We start from the raw sequence: 10,652 nt of genomic DNA on the forward strand, positions 1-10,652 counted from the left end.
ATTCTCCATGTAAACATGTGGTGGTTATATATATGAGTCCATATATATACATTTTCCTTGTGTCAAATACTTAGGCCCAAGATCATGCTCTATTGGATATTGTTCAAGATATTAATTCCACTTGCATAATATAGAAATGTACAAATGTGAGCTTGAATTTAGGAATATGTTGATTTACCTTCTATACATGAACAACTATAATATTTCATTGGTAGGGATGGACCCATAACTAAAGGCTACTTATACTATCTTGCATCTCTATGAAAGCTTAAAATTTAATGTGATTCCATTTTAATTATAACTCATAGCTTATAATGTACTATCTCGTAATTTTAATACACTACCTTTTCTCCTTTTACATTCACTCTAGATCCTACTTCAAATGCTCCTATTTTCTCTCCATCCACTACAACTGGAATATTGATTCGTTTTCTTTATGTAGTTGTAATATTAAACCTTCGTACAATTCAGGTGAATTTTTTTATATGTATCTAAGGTATGTGTCTAAGGTGGTGGCATATTTGCATTCGAAGTGGTAGATTAGCTTGAATTTAGATGTATAGGTATTTGATAAATGTACCAATATTTTCCAAACATGGATATCCTATTTAGGTTCTTTTATTTTTGAGAGTTTATTTCTAGATAAATTGAGTACTTATTATTTTTTATAGTATTTATGTTCTCTCATAAAAGTTGTAATTTCTTTCTAGATAAATTGAATACTTATGCACATAACATTTTTTTTTTTGCTTCTCCCCATGATCATTTCCATATCGATAGATACGAGTTCCTTATGTCATTTGATATAGCTAGCGTCACTTTATTTCTAATAAAGAAATTGTAAGGATGCCTTTCGTAAATTGGTTCCTAATTATTTTGAATATTTAGAATAGTATGTCAATGTGAAGGTTGGGATAAGGCGAGGAAGTACCAAGTTCTAGTTTAGATCCAATGCAAAGCATTAAATGAATCATTGTTAAATCTCCAAAGAAAGCTCGAGTGTACACTCGTGGCATGATGTTGAGTCTCTAATGGCTCATTGAAAATCCTCCAATACAAACTGCCACTATAGCCACAAATAAATATATTTTATAAAATCAATTGACACTATAGTCTTGGGGCAATGTATATTATGGAATATGAGAATATTTTAATATTTTTACAAATTATATATTTTATCTTGAATGCATAAATAAATAAATAAATTCCATTTACACAATGGAAATTAAGTCCCACCCTATGCCACCCCTATGCTATGAAGCAATGAAATATTAAATATATAAAAAATTGGAAAATAAAAAAGCTTAATTTAAACTTTTAAATGAATAATGGTAATTTGAACTATTTAACAAAACTTTTGATATATATTAAAATAAAGTTGAATTAATGTTAATTGAAAGAGCTTTTGGTTGTGGGGAAAAAAATCTATAATCTTATCTTAACATAAGATAGAGACTAAGAATCGTGCTGAATGCATTCATTAGTAGAAATTAACAACTTTTCACATTTATACCTTATCACAGTCATCCCTTAGCTGCTGTCGTGGTAGATATTGGCTCTTCCCCAATAGTTATGGTCACAAATGAACTCCTCGGCACTAATGATGGTGAAGTTGACAACTTGTTGTGTTCCATTTGCGAGGAGATGCTATCCATTGGAGAAGATAATGCAAAACAATTGCCTTGCGATCACCTTTTTCATTGGAACTCCATTTTAAAGTGGTTTTATCTTAAACTTGAATGCCCCCTATGCATGAATGAATTTTAGTGGCATTGTAGTGGCGAGTAAGTTCGTGTAAATATGGGTTCTATAATAAAGGTGAATTCTTGTTAATGCATTGATGCAAACTGGGACATTCGTAAAACCAATGATATCCACTGGTATTCTGATTTATACCATAAAAGCGAATTGTGGGTACGTAAGTAAATTTTCCATCGAGTATACTCATGTCAAAATATCACGGCTGTTTGATGATTATTATATTATTTTTTAGTTTGGGTAAAAATATATGTTTCTTTTTTATATAGTTGTTTCAATTACATATTCGGATTCAGCATCTTTTACAGCCTTACTCACTCTTGGGATATTAGTATTAGAATATATAGATTTAACACTTTTAATAATATATGGATTTAATGTTTTTGATAGAAAATTTGGGACATTCTAATTGTGGAGATTTTAGAACTCAAAGTTGTGATTTCAATAAATTTATTTTAGGGAAATTAAACTAAAAAAATATCACAAAAAAATATCAAAATCTTGATTGAGTGAATCTCTCAACCGTACACAAATATAGCAAGTTAGTTGGATAATATCTAACAATTTAATTAGTGTGAACAACTTCCTAAAGGTTATAAATAGACCCATTTACTAAGAAAGAATCAGACCTAAGAAAAGTTTCATTTATAACACTAAAACACACCCTTAACAACTAATTTTATTAATATTAATCAACAAAGTCTAGATATGGTCCAACCTAGGATTTTTAAACATTATCAGATATTGATGACCATACAAAGAAACAACCATCTATTGGAATGCACGGGTATGAGAAGCTAGTTATTGCAATTACATGTCTACTAGAATCTTGTATCTAAATATGGTCCATTTAACCATCATACCTTTATAGTTATACTTATATTTTTACCTTTAATTCCATATACATCACCATCATCATCATCTTGGGGTTTCTTGGCTCACCTAACCATGCTCTAGGTTTGAAACCTTACCGTCAACCATGTTTCGGTTTCATGGCTTATTCTAAATGATGGTTTGGGTTTTCTGGGTTTACCCTCAACATGATCTCAATGCTCCCACATGCTCTCCCAACGAACAAAATCCAATTGTTGTTTCTACATATCACAAATAACACATCAATATGACTGCATACTAGAAAACCAAGTTTTTTAAACTTACCATAAATCTGCACTTACAACATTGTTGTTATATTACCATGAACTACATCGGGATATACTTGCCTTATCACACTTAAAGCACAATTGACTTATGTACATTCAACTTAAAATTCCCCACATGGATATACGACATGCATTCATTCTCAAGGACCACTACATAAAGTCATACATGACAATGCATAATTGTTTAGAAATTGAATGTGTGACTTCTATTATAATATGATCTTGAGTCTATTCCACAAAACCCAGAAAATTTTTACCATTAATTGTCCACCATTATTTAACTTCCAATACTTTCATCTTTCATTACTACCATAAGCACTATCACATGCGCTAACACCAATTCTTCTTTTCTTCTACATTGAGGATCAAAACTATATCTTCACATTCACTTTCTTAACAATTGGCTTACATTTCTTTCATTTTTTACCCTGTTACATGTGATTTTTTCACATTAGGAAAATGACCTCCAGTTGGATCCTTCGCTATCGATCAATGTGTTCCAAATCTCCCCCCTACAAAGATAGAATCCAAATTATCCCAAGAGAATGAAATTTCTAGATCTCAAGGCTCAAAGTCCTATTTTTGGCTTCCAAAGTCAACCATACCCTGGTTATACTTATTAAGTTCCTTTTTAACTTAAATGTGGTATGATTCACCATGGTTCTTTTGGAGGAATGAAAATTCCTACTTCACAGGATATTATAAGATATCTTGGGTACACTCCTCAAAGAGTTGGGCTTATTGCTCAAGGTTATCAACCTCTACAACAACGCCACAATTGCTAGTTATCGTTCATCACAACCCTACATTTACCATATTTATGTTGGCTAACAAATGATCCTATTAATTATTATCTTGTTTTGTCAGTGATTCCTACCAAGTTATTGAGTGATATACCAAAGTGTGAAGCGAAATCAGGAGAGGACCCATCAAATCACGTGATGACATATCATATTTGGCGTGCATCGAATTCACTAATCGATGATTCTATCATACATCACCTCTCCAACAAACTTTAACTGGTTTGACAGCGAAGTTACCTTGCACTTCTTTCCATAATTTCAAATCTCTATAAACATTGTTTTTGACACACTTCCAACTATTGATTCTATATGAAACTAGTACTGAATTATTGACTTCTCTAAAACAATCTAATCCCACTTACATTTCCGATCATATACATGAATGGAAACGTCTTTTTCGATTAGTCAAAGTTTTTATTCCAGATCATATTTTAGCTCATTAGTTTACAAAATCATTTCTTCCCGATATTGCCAGTGATGGTTCTAAGGGAGGTGTTATGACAGAAGAGCATGTAATTGCTAGTGCCCAGTCTTTAGACTTAGTCAATACCAATATGGCACCGTGTACAAGAAAATCCTGAATCTACATCACCCAACAATTTTTAATTATAAAAAAGATTCAACTCCTGCAAGATCTAACGATGTTGATTAAGAAAAGTTATAAAATCACTCAGACTTTGGCCATACAAGATTCGCCCACTAAAAGCCTTTCTCCAGACACTATTTCCGAAATTAATGTCGTATAATCATATTTTGATCAAAATCAACTCTCCAGGGTTAAAAAGAAGGGGAAAGGTAAAACAAAACAAAATGTTTCTTAGAATGAAAAACCCACTAAAAATGAACTTACTGATGAGAAAAGGAAAACTCATTATCCTTGCCTTATATGTAATGAAGATCATTATACAAAGGAATGCCCGCATCAGGCAGAGGTTAGTAACTTCATAAAAGGTTTTGAAACTCTTGTTTTTTTAAAGGATCCCTCTCCTTATCAAGAAAGACAAATGGTTTCACATAACCCATATTCTTCCTCCACATCATATGATATCATAAAAATATTACGAATCTAAGGGTCGTGTTGTTAATGGGAATGAGTCTAGTCTATCTAGTCAACCTTCTAGTTCAATTCATCCTCCTCCTTCTGAACCATTATAGATTGAGAAACTGAACCCTGACATGATTATTTGACTGCCTCCTGAAGTTGTTCTTCGAAAATCATCTTTCAACCCACATGTTAAAGTTCCTTATAACTATAACATTGTTGAAGGCCCGACTATGTCTCCTTCAACAATGTCATATGTTAAAGTGCTGCAAACATGTCCAACACAGAGAAAGTTATTATTGTCAAATATTATAGGTATTGATCCTCAAAATTCAAATCTTATTATGTATGGTTTTCAAAGTCATATACCTAGAATCTTACATCAACTCGCATTCTAAATTCCAGTTTTTGTTAAAACCAAAGGAGTGTTTCACAGAGTTATTGATGAAGGAGCTTCTACATTTATCATGTCTATTGCCCGGTTGAAAGATTTAGGTCCTCCAACTATCAATCAGTCACCTACCACTATGAAAGCCTTATATCAAAGAGGTTTTCATCCGTATGGAATCTTGAATGATCTACCCATAGAGTTAGAAGGTAAGACAGTCGCGATCAAAGTTGAAATTATTGATCCCCATCTTGATTACAACTTCTTTCTTGGTCGAAGTTGGACTTATGTTATGAATGCAGTGGTCTCATCACTTTTTCACATGATACATTTTCCCCATCAGGGAAGAATAGTAAAAGTAGACTAGTTGTCTTACTACACTTTCGACCATAACTCCACCAGTAGAGTACCTTTCCTCAGAAAGACGAGTACTCCTTATGAGTATATCGTTTTTGGTTTGATGGAGGATTTATCACTAATGGGAACATTTTCACTCCTTCCACTAAAATTTCCTTTTAATGTTTCCTAGGTTAACATGATCACATCAAGCACTTTGGAATCCTCTTATCCGTGAATAGTTCCTTTATAATCTGAATTGACCTCGTATGGAAATTATATGCCTTTGAAGTCGCTTGAATTGGATTAGCAGGCAGTTCAATCATTTTCCGATCCACCATATTCTGAACTTGATCAAGTGAATTTGATTAATAATGATTATTCTCAATTGCCTTGGTTGGAACCAATTTCACTTCCTGATCATTTCGACCATATGTTTCCAAATGATGAGATTATTATGGAAGTCATGACTTTGGATAAAATTCCATGGGATGATTATCATCATCATTCATATTTTCTCCTTAACATTGATAAAATCGTGAGTAGTTTTCCAACTATATTTTTAACTCATATCTTAGATAATCCAAAATGGCCTATGTTAGTTCTTCAAGCTAAATATGAAAAGAATGTGGGAAACATATATACAAAAATTTCCATTGATATCTGATCAGGAGCTCAGGACCAAGTGTTGTAAAATGGTCAAAAATGAAAGTGCTCAGAACTGGTTCAAACGTAAATGACCGGATAGAGCTCGTCTTCCCGATTTTTGCACCATCAACGGTTCGGAAAACGGTCGCCGTATGAGAAAGTTATGCCAAAAAGAAGAATTTCCCAATAACATTGAAATTTTGTTTTTTTCAAAAAGAAATTTAAAATAGAATATTTCTTGGAATATTTTGTTTTGGGAAATGAATGGCAGAGCGCCACGTGGGAGGCCCGGAGGTCACCACGTGGCCAGGGTGAAATCAGAATTATGTGGGCGCATTTCCAAAAGTTTGAGACAGGTTTGAGGTTTGAACCCATGACCTGCTCTCAACAAATGCAAAGCCTTACCAACGCATCACCACTGAAGGTCTTATTTGGAGACCAGTGGAAACTCTATATGAGTCTGAACTTTTGTTTCAACGGGAAATGAAGGGGGCTACCCCCCATTCCATATGCCCTTCCCCTCAGAACCGTGGGCTCCTTCCATAAACCGCGCAGCTTGGTTATAACGGTCACCGCCATTTGAAACATGGTCACATTCCCGTAAGTCGGGGGCTAACACGTAAGTTTAACCGCTAGTTCTTAAAGGTGGGCACGGAATCCTATGCAGAACCACCGAGCCCGAAATCCCGTTCACATGCACAGTTATGACAAATGGATAACTGGCTGTCAGTTAGCGGTAGAATTGATAGAGCACCAAAATTGGCGGGCCTATCTGAACTCTAACTAAAGTTCGTTGGAGTCTTTCTAGGACCACCGAGCAGTTCGGAGTAAATGGCCATAACTTTGGCTAGGAAAGTCCTTTTTGGACAAATTGTTTTTCGATTTTAGGTCTCTTTGACATTCTGAAGTCATTGGCATAGGCTTCACAGCCATTTGAGGTCGTTTGTAGGTGTTTTTGCTTCATGAAAGTTCCAGGAGCCACTAGGGCCAAATCAGTTTGGGAGCTGCATTGGGAATTGTGCAGCTAGTGAATGTGAAACAAAGGTCATTCCTGAAGGTTTTAATCATTCTGAACCCATTTATACAAAAAAAATTTCCTGTTGAGGCATTCTTCTTAGTTTTTAGCTTCAAGGAAGCTTTCAGGGCCATCAGGGCCATTTCAGAGATTAAGCTATGCTGGGCTAGGTTCATCTGTTTGAGGTGAAACAAAAGCCTATTTCTACTGTAAGGAACCTTATGAATCCAATGAAGGTGTTTTCATAATCATTTGGAGAATTCTAAAGGCCGAGATGCTAAAAATATGTTTCAAGCAACCCAGAGCCATCCATGGGAGAAGACCTAGATTGGGGATGCAATGCTAATTTTGAAAAAATGAACAATCATTTGTTTATCTAAGATATGTGATGGAGATAGTACTAGAGGTTTCAGAGGCATTTGAAGCATCCTGAAGGAGTTTGTGCCATTAAGAAGCTTAGGGAAGCTTAGTGCACCTACTAAAGGAATTAAGTCCAAGGGAGCCTAGATCTACCTGCACCAAGATGACAGCCACAACAGGGATGTATATGGTTTTTCTAAACCCATATGTTTAGTTAGTAATCTTTTGGAGTTGAGTGTGGAACTTGTAAAAGAATTCAAGCCATAATCCTAAAGAGCCATGTCGAGTTGACTAGAGCTCACAGGAGACGTAGCCCACGAGATTGGGGTGAACTCCTTATTAAATTTGCTGTTATGTGTGATGTTTATTTTCTGCCTTATATGTATGATATATATGTTTAATATGAGCTGAAACAAATCAAGTTAAAACACATAAACAAAAGAGAAGACATACACCTATTCAAGCTAAGATTTTGCATAATGTTAAGTTCAAGCAAGGTCTTGTTTTTAATTGAATCTAAGTGTTTACTTTTTATTTCTTTAGGCAGAGTCTGTAGAGGGACAGGTAGCTTTTGGATCTCATCCTCTCTTTAGAGGTGACATATGCGGTAAATGCCCCTACAGTCAATCTCTGTATTAGAAATAAGAAGTGCACATATTTGCAGATTCAAACTTGGAGTATTTATGCACTCATTTACATAAATGGAAATGGATACCTTGCACCCTTAAACAAGTGCATTCCATTTTCAGATCAATATCTCAGTCAAAACAGGAATTATCGAGAAAATGCACATAGGTGCTTCATGCTCCCTTGATGAAATTCAAACATACAAATCCCTATTTCAATTATTTCGTGACATTTTTTCTTGCTCATATGGGGTAATACCAGGACTTGATGCTAGTATTATTTCTCACGAGATTAAGACTTACCCGAATGCAAAAAATATCAAACAACGATTACATCTAGTGCATCCATGAAATGTTTCTTCTATTAAAGCTAAGGTCGAAAAATTTCTTATAGTAGTTTTTATCTATCAGGTTCCCTTGACTGATTGGGTTTCCAATATTGTACATGTTAACAAAAATAGGTAACCATCAATGTATGTGTAGATTATAGGGATATTAACAAGGATTGTCCCAAAGAAAACTATCCTACACCCATTATCGATCAAATTATTGATGATTGTGCAGACAAATAAATATTTTCATTCATGGGGGAATTTTCTGGCTATAACCAAATCAACATACTCCCACTTGATTAGCATAAAACTACATTAATTTTTCCATGGGGGACTTTTTCTTATCAAAATATCCCATTCAGATTGAAGAATGTCAATGCAACCTTCCAATGTGTTATGTCTTACGCATTTCACAATATTAAGTATATTGTACAACCTTATTTGGATGGCTTACTAGCTCATTCGCTGAAAAAAAGAAGATCATCCAACACATTTTAGATCTATATTTATTAGGTGTCGACACTACAATATATGCTTGAACCATCCCAAATGTGTTTTTCTGTGCAATTCGGTCGATTATTGGTAGTTTTTATTTCAAACAAAGGAATTAATGTCAATCCGATCAATGTATAAGCTATTCTAAATTTTTCTCCTTTTAAAATCTTCCAACTCCAAAGTTTGCAAGGGAAATGAAACTTTCTAAGTCAATTAATCCAGAACTACATTGAGATAACTAAAGGTTTTACTTGACTCTTGAAAAAAGGAATCTAATTTATATGTGATGTAGTTGCTCAAGAAGCGTTTGACGGACTTAAACACACATTGACCCATACATTGTTGTGTCCATCCTCCTGATTATCAGTGAGACTACTTTTTGTATTTAGCTGCATCCAATGTCACCATTGGTATGGTTTTAGTTCAGGAAGATGAATTTAATGACGAGCATGTGATATACTACTTGAGAAAAAATCTTACAAAAAAAGAAGTCAAATATGCACATGTGGAGAAGTTTTCCTTAGGCTTCATTCAAGTTGTCCAACGAGTTCATCACTACATCCTGTTGTGAAAAACAATAGTGATTTCCAATTACAACCCCGTGGTTTACATTCTTATGAGACAGTTGCTAGGGGGGAGTATTCTAAATGGATAGTTATCCTACAAGAATTTGATTTGGAATTCATAAAATCTAAATCTAAGAAATCATTAGTATTTGTTTAATTACTATGCGACTTTCTTTATATTAAGATGGAAACCATGGAAAAGGATTCTTTCCCTGACGAATCCCTCTTTCTTATTAGTATATTTAGACCACTGTTATAGATATATCATCATCTATCTTCAAACCCATAATTTTCGGTAAGAATTGAGTTGAATCGATCGTTGTTTTACTGAGGTTACACTTTATCATCGTGTTGTACTACAAAACAAACCCCCCATTTATAAAGAATAATAGCCAAGATTAGAGTTATAAATGGGGACCCTTTTAAATTTTTAGGCTTAGGATAATAATACCTAACTCTAAGAAAATACCTAGAAAAACCTTGCAAAACAAACTAAGGATTAAATCCACACCACAAATCACAAATCACACTTTTCCGCATGACTATTTTAAAACACCTTCAGAAAATTACGAAATGCGATTAGGTCTCCCACTGTGATAACATTACCTTGTCATTCCGCACTCACATTTCACACTTGACATAGTTTGAAACAAGCTTAACCATGCCATTAGAACGATCGTTAGTGATTTGTGAAATGTGATATTGCGATATCTGCAACTTCAGTTCGCTTGATGCATCTAGTAGTGCTATACTATATTCCTTTAAAGACTGCGATGCGCGATTAAGAATGGTAAAACGTGTAGAGTAATTACGTTTTAAATACCAAAACAAATGAGTTGATAGGCTAATAAATATTTAATGGCCGGAGGAAGGATAATCATTTTCGAGGTTATGGGTAGCTACAATCGAGTATCTCATTAAACCTTCCTCACAATCCAAAGTCTTTTCAGAGAAGCTTTTAGTCTTACTTACCTGATATCATCTATGCTGATATATTTTGTCTATTTCAGGCAAGTGACAAAAGACATGTCACTAATAAAGGTGATGTAGAAATAGAGCAGACAGATCATTGTTGAATCTAACTTTACAGATATGGATCCTATCTTCGCTGATACAGTTTGTG

This window comes from Pinus tabuliformis, chromosome 5_1, assembly GCF_031772625.1.
Source record: "Pinus tabuliformis cultivar Carrire ecotype Pingquan chromosome 5_1, CPIR1, whole genome shotgun sequence".
NCBI lineage: Eukaryota > Viridiplantae > Streptophyta > Pinopsida > Pinales > Pinaceae > Pinus > Pinus tabuliformis.